Genomic DNA, 16,371 nt, shown 5'->3' with positions numbered 1-16,371 from the left:
GTTCATGCATTTCTTGATGTTTTTGGAAAGATTTCATATTCTGTAAAATCTGTTTTGAACTCATGCATTATCATTTTATATGAGACATGTGTTAGGGTTGTAGTGTAAAGTTTTAATTGTTTTAATTTGAGCATTTTAAGTGTTTTAGATTACTCTATATTTGTAAAAGTGTTGTAATATTGGGAATCTCTAGGTGTCTTACCACCAACGAGATTGAGTTGCGTCTTCATTAGCTTAGAAATCTTGATAGAAAGAATAGGTTCTTGGCTGGGGTTACACCGCAAGAAAGGTTTTCTTGGGCGGTAGGAAGTGAGTCAAACCAAGGGATAAGGTTCTTTAGTTTTCAAGAAAATGTCTAAGTGTTGTAATTGGAAGAATTTTTTGTAAAACGTTATTTCGATTATAGTGAAGAAAAATCTCCCGGATCAGACGGGAGACCTAGATGTAGTTTGCAAGTGGACCCGCAAATGAACCAGGATAAAAACCTTATTGCACGCTTTTCTTTCCCTACTCTCTTTATTGCTTTAATCGATTACTTTGTATAGTTGTATTAACTGTAATAATCTGTTTCTATACTGTACTGTTGTAACTCTGATATATTTGTTAGCTCTATATATTTGCTTCGATCTCAGTTGCTTGTCTTACAAGAAACTGAATCTGTTTGTGCGATCTGAGCTGTTTTAATCGATTAAACAGTTGCAGTTAATTGATTATTCTTTCTATGTTAATCGATTAAACTGGGGGGTTTCAGCATTAGATGTTGTTTGCGAAAAGCGGATACTTTGACCGCTACACCTATTCAACCCCCCTTCTAGGTGTGTTTTAGCCACTGATACCTAAAGTTTTCATGTCCTATATATCTCAAGAAGGTTGAGAATGAGTAGAGAGATTCAAGAGATATCAAGACTTAGAAAGTCTACATAGTATGGGATGTAGACGAAGATGAATCCACTTCATGCACCTCAGACGATGAAGAATCGGCCAAACTATGGCCAATGACACAAAATCACAATTGTTGTGAGAATAGTGAGCGAGGCAACTCTATTGAGGTAAGTTACTCCGATCATGATTTCAATGATTCTCCCATATATGACGTATTATGTGGTGCTTATGTAGAATTCCATGAAGAACTTAAAAAGTTGGCAACAACTAATGCAGATAGGAAAAGGTTAATTTTAGTGCATGAAAATAAAATTCTTGAAATTCAAATATTTATTGATAAAATTTAACTTGAAAATGAAATCTTAGGTCTTATCTACGCTAATTCTACATGTGATTGTGCTTCAAAATTTACTACAACACTCTAATGTGAAAAATGTCCATCTTTGGAGAAAGAGAATGTATGCTTAAAAGATATCATTGCTAATTGGTAGTCATAAATTAGACAACTTACTTGCATCTCAAAGGAATCTTGGTAATAGATTTGGGTTAGGTTAAATAAAAAGATATCATACAAGAAACATGTTGATTTTTCAAAAATTTCATATCATAAATCACCTACTTGTTTCTATTGTGGTTTGTATGGTCATACTACTAATTCTTGCCATTTTAGATTGCAAGGTCTGACCAAAGGAAAATATATATGGATTGAAAAGGGACAAGATCCCAAGAAAATATAATACTAAGGGACCCAAGACTATTTTAGGTACCTAAAACATGCACTTAAATGTTGTTTTATAGTTGCGCCTAAGGACATATGTACATCAATGGTACTTGGAAAATGGGTGTTCTAGTCACATGATGGGTGATAAGTCCAAGTTTATTGAGCTTTCACCTAAGGAGAAAGGTCTTGTCACATATGGAGATATCAATCAAGGCAAGATACTTGGATTTGGAAAGATTGGTAATGCTTTATAAACAATCATTGAAAATATGCTCTATGTGGAAGGCTTGTAGCATAATCTTCTAAGCATTATCCAATTATGTAGCAAAGGTAATAAGGTAATATTTGACTCCAAAACGTTGCAATACTAAAAGTGACATAGACGATAGCGTTAAATTCATTGGTCATCAGACAAATAACATATATATGGTTGATTTGGATGATATCACCTCCTTATTTTCAATATGCTTAATTTTGAAAGAGTGTGATATTTAGATTTGGCATAGGCATACTAATCATATCCATTTGAATAGTTTGAACAAGTTAGCTACAAAATATTTAGTAATCGATCAATCTAAACTCAAGTTTAAAACAAAAGAAACTTGTGATTCTTGCCGAAAGTGCAAACAAATCAAAAGTTTTTTCTCTTCTAAAAACATGATATCCACAAGAAGACCATTAGAGTTACTTCATATGGACTTGTTTGGACTATTTCAAATAATGAGCTTTGGTGGAAGTTACTATGCACCTGTTATTGTAGATGATTATTCATGATTCATATGGACTATTTCTCTTGCACTCATAAGTGATACTTTTAAATCTTTCAAGAGGTTTGTCAAGTTCGTCTAAAACCAAATGAACGATAAAATTGTAACTATAAGAAGTGGTCATGATGGTGAATTTGAAAACAACAAATTTGATATGTTTTGCGAAAAACATGGTATTCAACACAAATATTCCGCTCCTAGAACTCCTGAATAGAATAGAGTTGTTGAAATGAAAAATAGAGTTATAGAGGAGTTGGATAGAACGATGGTGAATGAGAGCACAATGTCGAAGTACTTTTGAGCGAATGGGGTTCATATTGCTTGTTATATTATTAATAGAATTACTTTGAGGCTTATTCTTAAGAAAACCCCTATAACTTTTTAAAGGCCGAAAACCAAATATTTCTCATTTTCATGCTTTTGGATGCAAGTGTTTCATTTTGAATAATGGAAAAGAACTTTTAAGTAAATTTGATTCAAAAGTGGATATAGGAATTTTTTTTGGTTATTCTAATCATAGAAAAACTTATAGAGTCTTTAATAAAAGAACAATGATAGTTGAAGAGTGTATACATGTGGTGTTTGATGAGCCTTATCTAAAAGAGGAGATAAAGGTATTTGTGATGATCTTGTAGGTACTATGTAGGATGCATAATTGAAAGATCAAGAAGCTGAAAAATGTATGCAAGAAGATCAAGATTAAAATCAAGAACTTGAAAGAACGCCATAAGCATGGAAGACAAAGAAGGGCCATCCTATCGACAACGTAATAGGTGATATTTCTAAGGGAGTGGTAACCCAAAATTCTTTGCACAATATTTATAATTTCTTTGCATTTGATTCTCAAATTGAGCCTAAGACTATTGATGAGGCTATTGAGGATGAGCATTGGTCACTAGCTATGCAAGAAGAGCTAAACCTATTTCAAAGAAACCATGTTTGGGATTTAGTCCCTAGACTAAGTGGTCATCCTATAATAGGCATTAAATGAGTATTTAGAAAAAGTTGATGACTCCAACTTGAAATAAAGCTAGATTAGTAGCTAAAGGTTACAATCAAGAATAAGGTATTGACTATGATGAGTCATATGCTCCCGTAGCAAGATTAGAGGCTATAAGAATACTTTTAGTCTTTGTATGTATTATGTTTTGATATTGGAAAAGGCCTTATATGAATTAAAGAAGATCCTAAAGTTTGGTATGATAGGCTAAAATAAAAATAAAGATATTCTATTAGTAAAAATATATGTTGGTGATATTATATTTGGTGCTACTAATGTTGTTTTGTGTAATAATTTTTCTGAATTGATGAAAGGAGAGTTTGAAATGTCTATGATGGAAGAGCTTATTTTCATTCTTGAGCTACAAATCAAGCAAATGGACAATGAAATATTTGTTCATCAAACAAAGTATTGTAACGCGCTTTTAAAAAGATTTGACATGAAAAAAGCAAAGGGAGCTTCCACATAAACGGCTACTTCATGTTATCTTGATAAAGATGATAAAGACAAAGCTATTAAGGTAACTAAATATTGTGGTATGATTGATTCTTTACTTTATTTAACTTCAAGTAGACCCAATATTATGTATAGTGTTTGCATGAGTTCTAGATATCAAGCTAATCATAGAGAATTATGAAATACTTGAAAGAAACCTTAAGCATATGATTATGGTATCCTAGGGATGCATCATTGAGCTTAGTAGGTTATTCCAATTCCAGTTTTTCTTGATTTAAAATGGATAGGAAGAGTACTAGTGGTACTTGTCACCTGTTAGATAGCTCACTAGTATCATGTCATAGTAAAAAGCAATCATGTATTGCTCTTTCAACCACCAAAGTGGGATACATTGTCACCGGTGTGTGTTGTGCTAAAATTTTATGGATGAATCAACAACTATTAGATTTTGGTCTTTGGCTTGATAAAATATCTATTAAATGTGATAATACAAGTGCCATAAATCTATCTACCAATCCTGTTTTGCATTCTCCTACCAAGCATATAGAAATCAGACATCATTTCTTAAGAGATTATGTTCAAAAAAGTGATTGTGTGATTGAACTTGTTGAAACTTCAAAGCAACTAGCTGATATTTTAACTAAGCCTCTTCCTAGAGATATTTTCTTCATATTAAGAAGAGAACTAGAAATTCTTGATGAATTATATATTTGTTAGTTATATATGTGTTTGTTTTAAAAATCAATGAAATATTTTTATCTTTATTCATTGCCTAATTAGTTTGCTTAAATGGATGCCATTGCTTATGTATATTCTTATATGGTTAGGTATCTTTATGTGTGGTTGATTAGAATATATGATAGTTTTTGTCTAGTTAGATCATAGTATTCCCTAAGCAAATTTTGAAATGTGTAGAATGATGTAAAAGAACTTTGACTAATCGATTATCATCTTAGTTAATCGATTAAATAGGCTTATTTTTAAGTATCTTAATTGATTAAACAACCCTTAATCGATTACCCGGTAATAGTTTAAAATTTTGTTAAACAATTAAATTGGCACTTAATTGATTATTTGGGCAGAAAAATTCAACTCGTTAATCCATTAACAATGCATTTAATCAATTACATAGAGTTTTAGTGATAGTGTTATATACAAATTTCAAACCCTAGAGCTTCAATCTTTTTTCTAGAAATCATCTCCAACGTCAAATCTTTCTTGTTTTCTGTCAAATTGAAAACCCCATTACCTAATTTCATCTACTTAGTACATATTATCCTCACATTCCATCAATTTCTCCTCCAATTTTCTTAATATAGTTTTCCTTCTTTTGAAACAATAACCCCCATTTTGTCAAACGATTAACATAATCGACTATCCATCAATTAAGTTGCCAAGATGAATGAAAGGAGACCAAAGAGAGTGAAACACACTGCTGGGATTAATCGTTCTTTTCGCTATCCTAGGCGGCATAAATTTTTTACAGTGACAGTTCCTCCTCCACTCAAGGTGGTAGTGTTAACTCTAGGAGAGACCCTTACTTTACCCCTGCCCTACATGCTGAATCGTTGGTCAAGTTTATCGGCTAAAATTAGACCTACATACGGTATACTAATATGGCATGGATGGTGGAGCAAGATTTTCAATTCCAACTAGAATTAGAGGTACAAGGTTTTCGTGGTAATATTTCCCCCTCTCTAGTCCAAGAATTTTATGGCAATTTTCAGTATAAGGATGAGAGACATGTTAGTGTTGTTAAAGGAAGGTTGATAATTTTGGATGAGGAGCCGTTTTTGGAAGTTGGAGGCTTGGCTAGTGATAACTCTCCTCTAGGTGATTGTAATAATGAGTTGTGGAATTCTTAGGACTCTAGTGAGATGTATTAGTCTTTCCTTATAAGATTGCATTACTATGTTCAAGGTGAGCTAACAAAGGCCATATCCATGACTATTTAGAATAGGCTTTTACATTATCTCCTTGCCTACATTTTGGTTTATTGAAATACAAACCATGCTCAATCAACTAGTAATGATCTAAAGCTTGTGTATGTTGTTAAGGAAGGGATCATGGTAAGTTAGATTGCTAAGATCCTTAAAGTGATGTATGTCGTCGCTTCATCTTCATCAAGATTGATGGCCTATGAGATATTTATCTCTCGTTTCATTAATCATGTTGGGATTGATACAAGTAACGAAGAGATTATTATTGTAAATCTCAGGGAGCATCTTAAAGATGATAGTCTGATTCACAATATGAGTATTTAAAAATATGATAGAGTGTGGATGTATTGGGAAGACTATTAGACTACAGTTGAAATTTCTGATAAGGAAGAGGATGCAATTTCAGCTTAGCAAAACCAAGCACTGCAACCTGATGAGGATCCTAATATGCCTCAAGATCCGTATTTTGGTTTGACTCATTTGGATGCTATAGAACAACACCTTAATGAGCGCATTAATAATAGATTGCAAACAATGGAAAATTGAATGCAATCAATGGAAGAAAGGCTCCTGGCTAAGTTTAATATACAAGAATTAGAATCCAAGACTCGCTATGATCATCTTAGTTTTCATTTTAACACCATTGATGACTTTTCTCACCCACCTCCTAGTAGTTAGTCTAGTTAGGGCCATAATAAGTAGTCCTAGTTGGTTTAGTCTGGGGTGTGCATCTTGTTATGTCAAAGTTATTTGTTTTATACTCTTTATGACTCTATGTATGTTTTTAATTATGTTTTTCATTGGGTGTCTTGGCATATGTGATCTTTATTGTATTGACTTGATGTTTAATGTATGAAATGGATGGATTTCAAGAATTATATGTGTTGATTACATTTTCTTTATACCGTTTCTTACTATTTCTTCAATACAACTAATATAATTGTTGAATATTACATGTAATCCCAAGGAAAAATTATGATATTTTTATTAAATATTTGAAATGTACTTAATTTAGTCGATTAAAGAGAGATAAAATCGATTAACAACAGCAAAATATTGAAATTTTAGTGATATTTTATAATCTGCTTAATCGATTAAGTTCATATATAATCGATTAAGGCCAGAAATTAATTGAATTATCTCTTTACTTTTTGCTTATTTTTAATCTGTAGTTGCTTTTTGATCATGTCAAAAGGGGGAGAAAGGATGTTGTGTCTATGTTTTGCAGATTTGATGTATTATAAGCTTCCGCAATATACAACAATATCAATGCACAAAGTGAACGGGAGCTAATCTTCAAGCTCAAAGAAAATCTAAAAACAAGTATATTGTCATTCAAGAAAGCAGCAAGATATGCAAGATTGGTTTGCCATCATCAAAAAGAGGGATATTGTGAATGCAAGTATGCAAGAATATGATTTTGGTGAAGACAAAGCTTAAAACTTAAACACTATGGACAAGGACAAATTAGGTGCAACAACATGAAGACTCAAATTCAAGCTTGAAGAAAAGATCATCAAAGCTAGTGTAATCTTTTTATTTTATTTTAGGTCATAAGATGCTTTGAATGAGTAGAATCTAAGTTAGGTGAATCTAATGATAAATCTCACATATTATAGTATGAACATAATGCATATGATATTTTCATCCATAATATGATTTAAATGCATTTAGCATACATACTGATTTTGATGCTTTAATACTTATATCATTATCAAAATAATGCATCATGCATCAATGACTCATGTTAGAGGTTCATGAAAAATTAATTAAGTCTTTTTAGAAAATTATTAATCAATTAAGACATTGGTTAATCAATTAAGTGTTTGCAAATGGGAAACTCGTTAATCAATTAAGAACATTGTTAATCGATTAAGTGAGTTTTTGTTTTGGAATCTTGGACGTTTTAAAGAAACATTAATTGATTAAATAGTTACATAATCGATTATCCCCAACAGAAAATAATTTTGAAATTGAATAGTGTTTTACCATCCTTTCCCCTAGTCTAAGTAATTAGAACACATGTGATTTTGATGCAAGATGAATACACGAATTTTCAAGAGTTAGTGATAGAAACTTTTAAGTGAAAAGAGAGATTTTTGTAAATCTTTGAAGGAGGTTTATTTTCAAGCATTGAGTGTTCCCAATACCTACTTTGTTTACACTAGCATCTATAATCTCATTTTAATTTATTAACTCTATACTTCCAGCTCTTCTTCCTCATTTTCTTACTCAATAACAATAATACACCCACCTAAGCTCTCACCATTACCTTTACCTATTATCTTGAAGCTCCTTATATATGGCTTTGTAATGCTCCTTCAGGTTAGGCTCAAAGTTACAGTAAAGGTTTCCTTCTAATTTTCTGTCATCTGTTTGGCAAGTTGACCTACTTGAACTTCCAAATTATTGATTGAGGCACATGTGTTCTTTTCATTTGCCGTTGACATTTGCATGAATTGGGAAAATGTGTCATCAAGTTTGGAAGTTATAGCTTGGGAAAGTGTTTGGTAGGGTGGTTGATATGGTGGATGCTTATTATACGGTCATGAATCTGGTCTCCAAGGTTATTACTCTAATAAACTCATGTTTTTCTTGTCTTTGTTAGTTTCCCATATGTTGTACTTCCTCTTCTTGAGAAGGTGAGTAATAGTTGGTTGAGTGATCACCATAACAAACATCACACCTCATTACATGTTCGCTAGAGAAGGAATCTTGAATTCCCTTTAGTTGATGTGAATGATTAGCCATTCACTTTGTTAAAGCCTCCATTTCTTTAGTAAGAATTTTGTTTTGGACAAAGATTGCATCATTTGTTCCCAAATATGAAACTCCTTTCTTAGATGAGTTGCCTCTCTCATACTGCGTTGTTGATCACAATAGTCATGCTCTCTATGATACTAATAGTCTCTTCATAACTTTTTCCCATTAATGAGCCATTGGTAGTTGCATCCAAAATCAGTTTGAGTTGCTACTGAAGCCCTTCACAGAAGATATGTGTTTGTGTGTTTTCATCAAAGTCATGGTTAGGGCATTTCCTCATCAAGTACTTATACATTTTTCGTGATTCACCTAATTATTCACTGACTCGTTGGGAAAATAAAGAAATTAAGGTCATCGCCTCTACGAATTTTGAATAAGAGAACAATTTGTTTAAATAGTTTTTCTTCCAAATGGTTCCAATGGCTATTTCTAGTGTAAGTTGATCCAATAGTTATTCTTTAGTCTTCCCAATTAGAAAAAAAATGGAACAATGTCAAGAACATTGTTTCCCCTTCTTCTCTTGTTGCTCCTACTATTCCACAATGTTCATAGAACTTGACCAAATGAGCATGAGGATCATCATGTTCAAGTCCTACAAATGGGTTTGCATATAGGAGTTGCAAACGTCTCATCTTCATTTCGGTATATCTTATATTTCTTTGAGCTCTTGTAAAATTCGTGAAATTCCTTAGGTCGTTTTGTGCAATGGTTAGTGTAGTTCTATGATTGTCATTGTCATTTGAAACCATCTCAACCATGGTTTCCTCTTCAATGTTTGCTTCAAAAAATGGAGTTGACGAAGAGGTTGGAGTAGAAGTACCCTTTTGGTGATCCCTTTTCTTGGCTAATTGCTTCCTATTCTTTGCTTTAATATTGTTCCTCCAAGTTTTCAATCAAATTATGAGTCAAACACTAGTTGGTTCTTGGGGATTTTTCCTTGCATTATCCGCACAGACTAGTTCGCCAAACAAGTTAATGATAAAGCAAAATTTATGAACAATTAAAAAAGATGTACAATTTAAGATAGTAACTGTTGTTGCAATGCTTAATATCTAGAGGCAAGTCGCCACAACAGCGTTATTCTGTTAATAGGCAAATCGTTCAATGAAAATATTGAATCGGGTTATCGCAAATAAATATAAAAAGTATTGTATCCACAAGAACTTCAATGATATTATGTCGTTCAACTTAACAACATATTAAGTAGAATTTGTTTGTAATAATTTATTGTTGTTTCAATTCATATAAAAACTAAGTTAAAAAGTTTGGAAGTTAATTTGATAAATAGTACTGGGGTGAGACATTACTATTCACGTATGTGTATCCACATGATTCAACATACAAAACCTAACCAAACTATGATTCTTTCACCATCATTTCTATTCAACATCATTAGTTCCCTAATGAGAAGATCAACATTTCATTTCCATATGAATTAATTTCTTAGATGATAAGCAAGATGATTTGTAATAAGCATGGATGCTAAAATGACTTATCAACGCAAGTGTATTCCTAGAAGTTATACTCGCAATTGAGCATTTTAGATCAAGTTAGAAACTAAGATTTCCTTCACACATTTACAACCTATAAAATATATCATAGATGATCAATCTAAAGTGAGCATTAAGCATAAAAATAACTCATAAGAATCACTGAAAGGAAATGCATATATAAATATGAATCAAATTGTATACCTAAGGTTGCATATTTACATCTATACCCAACAAGAAAGAAGTTTAGCTACTCATTCCCATGGTACCTAGAGCAAAGGAATGATGAAGATGAATAGCTCCTTCAGAGAGACAAGTGGACTCCTCAAAGTTGCTATGTTGATTCATCAAACTCCCCTCTTGATTAAGCATAAAATAATAATAAATCATAGAAAATGAAAACAAGGTATGACTTTTTCATTCCCTAAAAGATAGATCCAAAAAATGAATGTCTTTGCCTATAAATAGCTAGAAATAGAGTATTTTCGCTTATTGAGATGGTTTTCCCTAAGTGAGCATGTCAGGTAAGTTTTTCTTTATGTAATTTGGGGATTGGGGAATTATTTATTTCCTTGTAATTTGGCCCAATAGTGGCTAAGTGGTGTAACATAGGCTTAGGCACGGCTAGATGAATTGGAAATCAAGACATGATCAAGTCTTACAAGGCATGGCATGGTTCAAGACAAAATGGCATAGTTAAGACAAGATTATGTCAAGGCTAGGACATGGTTTCCAAACAAGGCATGAAACAAGGCATGGTTTTCAAGCAAGGTATTAGACATGAAAAGACTTCTCCTAATACTCCTCAGCTTAATGGCTTAGTGGAGGGGATGAATATGTCTTTGGTTGAAAGAGTTAGGAGTATGCTTTTTGAAGAAAAAATACCTAAACATTTCTGGGGTGAGGCTTTATACACTGCAGTGCATGTTATTAATCGTAGTCCTGCAGTTGCTCTGAATGTTGAGGTGCCAAACAAGATTTGGTTCGGTAAGAATGGCATGTATGATCATTTGTGAATCTCTGGTTGCAAGACATTTGTGCATGTTCCAAAGGATGAAAGGTCCAAGTTGGATATGAAAACAAGGCAGTGCATCTTTATCGGTTATGGTGAAGATGAATTTGGCTATAAGTTGTATGATCCTGTTGAGAAAAAGGTTGTTAGGAGTCGTGATGTGAAGTTCATGGAAGATCAAACAATTGAAGACATTGATAATATAAAGAAAACTACACCTGCGGAAGATAGTAGATTACTTGATATTGATCCATTTTGGATGCATATACATGATTTGGATACAGTTGAGAATAATATTCAAAATAGTGAGCAACATGATTATGTTGATGATCAGCATCTTAGAGATGAGTTAGATATTCCCATTGATATTGGTGAAGATGAACATGAGATGTCACAAGATGAGAATTTTGGTGATGCTCTTAAACCACCTCAAGTTCAACTTTGGAGGTCTAATAGGTAGAGGAAACCATCTACCATGTACCTTTCTAATGACTATGTTGTTGTGACAGATGGAGGGAAACCTGAATATTATCACGAGGCCATGGATAATGAAGAAAAGAAGAAGTGTTTGGATGCAATACAAGAGGAAATGAAGTCATTACATGATAATCACACTTTTGATTTGGTCAAATTACCAAAAGGGAAGAAGGTTTTGGAAAGTAGGTGGATTTACAGGGTGAAGCAAGAAAGTAATTCTACATCTCCAACGTATAAAGCCAAATTGGTGGTTAAAGGATTCAAATAGAGAAAGGGTGTTGATTTCAGTGAGATTTTTTCTCCCATGGTGAAGATGTCATCCATTAGAATTGTATTGAGTTTGACTGCTACTCTTGATTTGAAGGTAGAGTAAATGGATGTAAAAATTGCTTTCCTTCATGGTGATTTGAAGGAAGAGATTTATATAAAACAACCTGATGGTTTTCTTGTTGAAGGGAAAGAATATTAAGTGTGTAGACTAAGAAAGAGTCTATATGGTTTGAAGCAGGCTCCATGACAATTATACGAGAAGTTTGAGTCTTTTATGTGTGAGCAAGGCTACAAGAAGACTACTTCTAATCATTGTGTCTTCATTAGAAAGTTTGATGATGGTGATTTCATTATCCTGTTATTGCATGTTGATGACATGCATATTGTTGGGGAAAATATTTCCATGATTGTCGGGTTAAAGAAGCAATTAGGCAAGTCATTTGCCATGAAAGACATGGGATCTACTAAGCAGATTCTTGGTAGAAGTATCATGCAAGATAAGCAAGAAAAGAAACTTTGGCTGTCATAGGAACACTATATTAAGAGAGTGTTACAGAAGTTCTAGTTGGAAAATGCTATGGCGGTAAGTCCTCCTCTTGCTACTCATTTTAAGTTGAGTGTTAAACATTGTCCTTCAAATGAAGCTAAAAAATTAGATATGCAGTGGGTTCCTTATGCAACTACTGTGGGAAGTTTAATGTATGCAATGGTGTGTACAAGACCAGATATTGCATATGTTGTTGGTACAGTTAGTAGATTTCTGTCAAATCCAAATATTGCATTGGAATGTTGTTAAATGGATTTTGAGGTATCTTTGTGGTACTGCTAGTTTGAGGCTTTGTTTAGGAGGTGATAAACCTACTCTTGGGGCTATACTAATTCTGATATGGCTGGAAACATTAATTCCAGAAAGTCCACTTCAGGTTACTTGATTAAGTTTGTAGAGGGAGCTGTAGCATGGCAATCTAGGTTGCAAAAGTGTGTTGCATTGTCCACTATTGAGGTAGAGTTTATTGCCATTACAGAAGCATGCAAGGAGTTGTTTTGGATGAAGAAATTCTTGTAGGAGCTTGATTTTGTCCAAGATAAGTACTTGTTATTTTGTGATAGTCAAAGTGCAATTCATCTTGGGAAGAATTCAACTTTTCATTCTAGGTCCAAACACATTGACGTGAGGTATCATTGGATACATGATACTTTGGATGCTAGGTTGTTGGAATTGGCTAACTTTCATACAGATGATAATGGTGCTGCTATGATGACTAAGGCCTTATCAAGGTGGAAGTTTGAAACTTGTTGTGAGATCGCCGGTTTGGTGATTCTCTCCACATAGTTATGAGGAGGAGATTTGTTGGGTTTGGGCTCCCTTCCTATGTGAAGAAAGACACAATTGGGCAAAGTCCACTTGTCCCACTTAATCTAATGGATATGAGTCAGATGTGGTAAGGGTGAGAAATATCAGTTTAGGGGAAAAGAGACAATAGAAAATGAGAGAGAAGTTGAAAGAACTCAACCCGTAGGAACTCATAGCAGCTACGAGATATTAGTGACTACGTCTTCGTTCACTATTGGATCGGGCTGAAATTTGGACTGCAGGTTCACAACTTCTGGTACTTCATTCTAAACTGTTGGATCGGTGAGAAGTCATCTGAGATGGTAGAAAACGAGCCAAAACCATGGTTGTTTCTTCTGGTTTTTTCTGCAACTTTATGTTCTCATTTTCAAGCTTGTTGCTATGTTGTATGTTGCGTTGTTGAGCACGTTTTGTGTTGTATTTTGGTGACACTCTTGTATTCCTATTTTGATCATAGTGGAGCTTGATTGACTAGCTTGTGCCCATGGTTTTTACTTCTCACATCGGGAAGGTTTTCCACGTTAAAAGTCTCTTGTGTGTTCTTACTTACTATCATTATTTGTTATTGCTCCTCATAGATTCTAGCAAGTTGGAGAAATTATATTCTGCTGCATATACTTTGTTAAATATTTCCTTGTTATTGTGTTGAAAAGTACTTGAGAGTTGCCATTGATTTTAACCAACAATGCAATCTCTTAAAGTGATACATTCTCTTTAGTCTACAAATGCATTATTGTATGAATAGCAAATCATTTTCATCATCATCACAATAACACCAACAACAACAACAAAAAGAAAACAATAATAATAATAATAATAATAATAATAATAATAATAATAATAATAATAATAATAATAATAATAATAATAATAATAGAAATAGTAAAAGATCTTAATTACCAAATTGAGAGGCAAAGGTCATTCAAAAATGGAATGAGAAGGGGATAAAATCAAAGCGTGTTGATGGTCTATTAAAGGAGCATTATGCAAATTGATGTATTCTTGACATTCAAAATTGATGAGAATAAGATTGGTAATGTCATCTTTATGGTTTCATTGAGAAATTATGATAGCAAGGAATATTTGAATGATTAAACAGTTATGGATAAGTCTTTTGACTGGTTAATCACAAGGTTAATGATATACAAATATCGATGATTTAAATTGTGGATCACGTCACATGATGTGGCTGCAATATTATGGTTGTGAGACTGCTGCAACTGCATCACATCATAATTGCAGTATGACATCAAATAATAATGATGTGACCGTATCAGATCGCAACGCAACGATATCAGTCCGCATTTGGCTTGCATCAGGTCGCATTAGACCGCATCGAATTTAAAAATATTTTTAATTACAAAATAATTTACATTGCAATGACAACAATCCATATATATTATAGCGGCCACCAACAATCAGAATCGTAATAACTTTGATAGCAATTTAAAACACTTAAAAATACATATTTATTGTTAGGTGTATCATATGATAATGTATTTAATCTAAGTGATGTCCCTCGCTTTATCTTTGCCAAAACAAATGTTTTGCCTTTTACCCTTTTTCACTGGAGAAAAGTTTTGTTCCAATTGTCCTTTTCTTTGACACTATGACATATCTTCTTGTCATTTTGGAGACCATTTTATCAAGATGATAAAGTGCTGTACTTTATTGATATCCATGGCTTCCTATGGAGAATTTGGTCAATTTCCCGTTCATTAATTTGAATTTTTCGGGTAAATACGCAATTTAATTGTACCAATAACAAACAATTGAGCTTCCATATAGAAGATATATAGCTTTTTTGTATATTAATACTCTTTTTGGCCCTCCGAGTAATTCATTTTTATTATTAGGACTCTTTAAACTTTGTTATATTAATGTTGCTCCAATTAAGGAATGGAGTGTAGGAGGTTGTGGGTTCGAATCCTACCATCAATAAAAATGAGAATTATAAGGGTGGTTTGATGGTAGGGTGTAGGAAGTTGAGGGTCGAGTCTCACCCACAACAAAATATTAACATATTAACAACTAACATACTAACATTTGCCGATAAAAAAAAAACGTTGCTCCAATTAAAGTACCACAAGTATACATTGAGTGATTCGTGTATATTAATGTTTAAGAGGGGCAACCACACACCCCGAAATAGATTAGTTTCTTACCTTAAAATAAGGTAAGAGAATGATAGTAGAAAAAAAGTTAAAATTTTCAATCATATTTCATTTTTTTGGCCCTCTGTCTAATCCATATAGAAGGTCTATAGCTTCATCCTTCTCCAGTCCTTCTTGAATTTGTGTTTGATGAATGAGTTCTTCTCCAATGATGTGCATCACACAAAAGAAAAAGTCAGGGAAGAAATTAAAGAACCGGTTGGATTTATTATTAGCAAATCAAAGAACCGGTTGGATTCATTAAAGAAGTTCTTGCTACTGCTAGCTGTATCCATTTTGTTTGGTTTGATATTGTTTATTACGTTTAAGTTGGTCTATACTAATCCTTACAATGTACAGTCTGCACTACAATATTTTTTGTATTAGCACACCACAAAAAACCGTGGTCATCATAGATGTTAAAACCGTTGCATAAAGTTTAAACCACAATTTTATTCTTAATTTTACAAACTATGGTCTTATAAATTTAGTTCAATAGACTAATAAGTATATAACCGTGGTCTATAAATAGCCTATAATTTTAAAATCGTGGTCTGATAAAAATAGGCACAGTTTCATTTATCACTACAAACCTTAAAAAGTGTGGTTTAAAATAAAAAGTGTTGCAGACCAAAACCGTGTTAAATTATATTGAAAATGGAAAATATACATATTATAACTTACATGTAAAACCGTGGTATATAACATATTATAACCATAGTTTTTTAACTTGTGAATGAAGAGTGAGATCTAAACATAAAAATATGGTAGTGATAGATGCCAATAATATGCTTTATAAACTAAACCACCGGAAAATTTACTCAGTTGGTGCACTTTGACCGAAAAATTACGGTCTTAGTGCACCTTTTCAAAATATTACCGTCTTAGTGTAGTTTTCACCTAAATCGGCAACCCTGTTGCCGATTTCAAATAAAATAATTTTTTTTATTCGACTCCCCCCTAAATCAGCAATGGGGGGAGTTTTACGTATATATTTTTTTTTTTTAATTTAACCCCCCTAACTCGGCAATGGGAGGGAGTTTTACAAATATTTTTTTTTTTTTTAATTTCTCCCCCCTAAATCGG

The sequence above is a fragment of the Lupinus angustifolius genome, chromosome LG09 (genome assembly GCF_001865875.1).
Source record: "Lupinus angustifolius cultivar Tanjil chromosome LG09, LupAngTanjil_v1.0, whole genome shotgun sequence".
NCBI classification, from domain to species: domain Eukaryota; kingdom Viridiplantae; phylum Streptophyta; class Magnoliopsida; order Fabales; family Fabaceae; genus Lupinus; species Lupinus angustifolius.
Note: the sequence above shows the minus strand (reverse complement) of the source record.